We start from the raw sequence: 3,968 nt of genomic DNA, 5'->3' as shown, positions 1-3,968 counted from the left end.
TATGTGTGTGTGTTTGTGTATTAAGGCATTTTAATCTCTTCCCACACTCTTGCAATATTCTAAGTAAAGTTTCTCAACTCTAATGCTCTAAAAGAGCACAGAATGTCATGATTTCAGCTCCCTGCCTCCTCGGCTCTTAGCTGCCTGCCAGCACTCTTGGCCATGCCCACTTCACTGCTCTGGTCTGCAGAAAAGCTTCTTCCAACTCAGACAGGTAGTTAAGCTCAAGCCAGTGTTGTCCAGACCCGACCTTGAGAAACTAGTCCACGCCTTTGTCACAACTCGATTGGACTATTGCAATGCACTCTGTGCTGGGATCAGACAGGCCTCCACCTCATGTCTTCAGCTCGTCCAGAATGCTGCTGCTCGGCTTTTAGCCGGAACTCGTAGGTCTGAACATATTACACCAGTTCTGTCCTCCCTTCACTGGCTCCCAGTTCGTACGAGGATATTCTTTAAAATTCTTCAGTTGACCTTCAAATGCCAAAATGGCCTCGCACCCCTTTACCTCTCTGAGCTTCTGGAACCTTACGTTCCCTCTTGGGCCCTGAGATCATCTGATCAGCTGGTTTTGGCTATTCCAAAAACAAAACTGAAGCTCAGAGGAGTACGGGCATTTTCAGTCATGGGCCCCAAACTCTGGAACAACCTGCCCCCCAACATAAGGCGGGCCACCTCCCTTCCTCATTTCAAATCCCTGCTAAAAACTCATCTGTTCTTGAAAGCATTTCACACACTGTAAATTGAGCTAGTGTTTTTTTTTAATCTGTGACCCTATGTTTAAATGCTTTTTATTAATTCATCAGTTATTATTATTAGTGTAGTGTATATATATATATTTTTTTCCCCCTTTAATTTTACTCATTGATTGTTGTTGTTGTTGTTGTTAAGCACTTTGATAACAGGTTCTGTTTTAAATGTGCTCTATAAATAAAGTTGACTTGACTTGACTCTCCATGGAGAGCAGCTGATCAGCAGCAGGAAGCTTATCCTGCAGTAATGGCTGCACAAAGGTGCAGTAGGTACTAAATAATTTAAATTAATTTATTTTAAACATAAATTCCATGCCAATTGTGCGGCTCATCCATCAGTCAGTCAATTGTGTGTAATGTCCAATCTTATTCTGAAAAATCGTGACAGAGCTAGTCAGCGATAAATGAACCGCGAAGTATCGAGGGACTACTGTATATTATTATTCATTCCTAATCATGACAAGTGTATTTGAGCGCTCTGTGAGGCTCAGTCCTACATATGGTGACATTAGTTAATTAACCTAGAAAACACAAAACCAGCACTTAAGCAAATGAAGGGTCAGAAATGTAGAACCATGGAGATTTTGCTTCCTTGTAAGTTCTCAAGATGTACAAATCACACTGAGGTGAATGAGATATGTTCTGTAGGTCCAGTCATAAACTGCTACCTTTTTGTGACTGCTTACTCTCTCAAATAAGTTCCAACAGCCTGTTACTTAAATAGCAAACTTACAAATGAGCTCATTTATACTTTTCTGTACTGATGGTATATATATTTAAAAATAGAAAATAGGTCACAACATAAGGCTTTTATTGACTAAGAAACATGACATCTTGCTTTTGATTACAAGAAGATTATATTTTAGTAGGAGTAGATACTGCCAGCAAAAAAACTCCCATATGGGCATCAGGCAGTTTTAAATTGTCTGTAAGGTAGCTCAGCAAACAGCAGTGCTGCCAGATGTTTTCAAACAGAAGTACAAAATCTGAACAGATTCTTGCTGTCCAAGACCAACCTATCAGCTGCCACAGTGGCTTAATTAGTGGCGTATGATTGGTTGATTCCAAGTGATTTACTGTGTCATAAACAAGCACTGAGGCAAGCTGTACTTTTCACAGTCGAATGGTGGTTTAATCCTGGATAATGCACACTGATGTTGAAATAAAGATCACACTCTGAGAAAAATGACCATCAGTGGAAAACAACCAGTAACTAAATAATTTTTTTTTTCAAAATGTTATTATGAGTCATATTTCTTTACTGCTGCAACAAAAAGAAAATAAAAAAAGATTGTGAGACCAGAATTTATGATGACTGTTTTTTTTTTTTTTTTTGCCATTTTTTAGATCTCACGATCCAAGGGCACTGGAAGACTTCTTTAAAAGGGGGCGACGGGTGTGGGGAGGATGACTTTTATGAAGTTTTAACCTTTTATAGAGAACACATGACTTCTGTGCTCAGCAGTTTTTCCAAGGGCATTTTAGTCAATCTGCTCATACAAGACCGTTAAGCACACTAGTGGCAAACTAATAAAAAAAACTTCCCTCTAGGGACTTGAAGTGGGTCAAACAGAGCAGCCGGCAATTTATCATATTTCCTCACTCAAGCTTTATATTTATTTGTTTGCAGAAATACTGTTTAAACATGTACTTTTAAGAGTCACAAATACTATTTAAACATATGCTGGTGAAGATTCTCAGTCATCCAGGACACGATAAATTCAAAAATCATTCAAAACAAGAACAACTGGACATTATTTGTAACAGAAAACATTTTGCTCCTCATCGAAAGAGCTTTCTCAATTCAAAGAGCAGTGAGTGTGGGGTTCAGGTTATAAGGCTGAGTGAGATAAGACGCACATGTAGTACTGTTTAAACATGTACTTTTCAGAGTCACAGCTGATATTTGCAGTTGTAAATAGCCAGTTTTACCACAAAAAGATAAAAACAGATCATGTTAGATTATTCTTCCTCAATATTCCCTCAAAGGTCATTCTCAAAGTGTGAATGACCTTTTCAGTGTTTTGAACCTGAAACTCATTCACCTTTGCGGCGACAAGACGTTAATTAAGAGGTGAAACTTCAGTTTTTGCCATTTTACCAATACATTTAGGATTATCAATATCTATAGCAAATGTTTTTAAACTTTAGAATAAAATATATAAATGTGGATGAGGTCAAAGGTGTAAAACAACCTGCAATAAACAAATTGTTGTTTAATCAATTTGGCCTACAAAATTGTGATGTTTGTCTAAAGTTGTTTGCTTGTGAACCTAATCTTTAACTATTGACGGTAAATCCTAGTGCAGGGCTATTCAACTAAACTGGCCAGGGAGCCACAGTTTCTGAAAGCTAGCAGCTCAGGGACTGAACATCCTGCGATCAAAGTCATTATGTAATTAAACTAAGTATTACAATGATCTGGTGACTTTTAAATTTGTTTATTTTATTGAATTGAATCATAAATGCAATAAAAAGAAACCAAACCCAGAACCCCCCCTCACAAAAAACAAACTAACAAAAAAAAAACCAAAAAAACCCATATATAACATCCAAAAAAGTTCAATCTGGTCCTCTGGACATTCAAAAAAACAAAAGCAAAACAAAGCAAAAAAAATTCTAGAAACGTTTCGTCTCTCATCCAAGAGACTTCTTCAGTCTGAGGTGCTGTTTTCAGCTCAGTCTCTTAAATAGCACCTTCTTAGAGTGGATCAACCAGTTTGCTGCTGACAACCAAAACCAGCTGATCACATGCTCAAGAAGGACCATCAGCCTAACAATGGATCATTAGCACACTGATGGCTGTTTACTATTCACAGAGGGCTGAGTGATACTAGCAATCACAGCATTGTAAGAGTGGGACAGTTGAACCCGGAGGCCTCCACCCCTGTTTAATAATGGACGATTTATTTTCACAAAGATGGCCAAAGATGGTTTTGGTTGTCAGCAGCAAACTGGTTGATCCACTCTAAGAAGGTGCTATTTAAGAGACTGAGCTGAAAACAGCACCTCAGACTGAGGAAGTCTCTTGGATGAGAGACGAAACGTTTCTAGATTTTTTTTTGCTTTGTTTTGCTTTTGTTTTTTTGAATGTCCAGAGGACCAGATTGAACCTTTTTGGATTTTTCTACCTGGATTATTGAGCATGCATCAAGATACCATATATAACCTATATATATATATATATATATATATATATATATATATATATATATA

The sequence above is a fragment of the Nematolebias whitei genome, chromosome 2, assembly GCF_014905685.2.
Source record: "Nematolebias whitei isolate Nwh7 chromosome 2, NemWhi1, whole genome shotgun sequence".
In the NCBI taxonomy this organism is placed as follows: domain Eukaryota; kingdom Metazoa; phylum Chordata; class Actinopteri; order Cyprinodontiformes; family Rivulidae; genus Nematolebias; species Nematolebias whitei.
The sequence above is the reverse complement of the archived record's forward strand: the minus strand, read 5'-3'. Positions refer to the sequence as shown.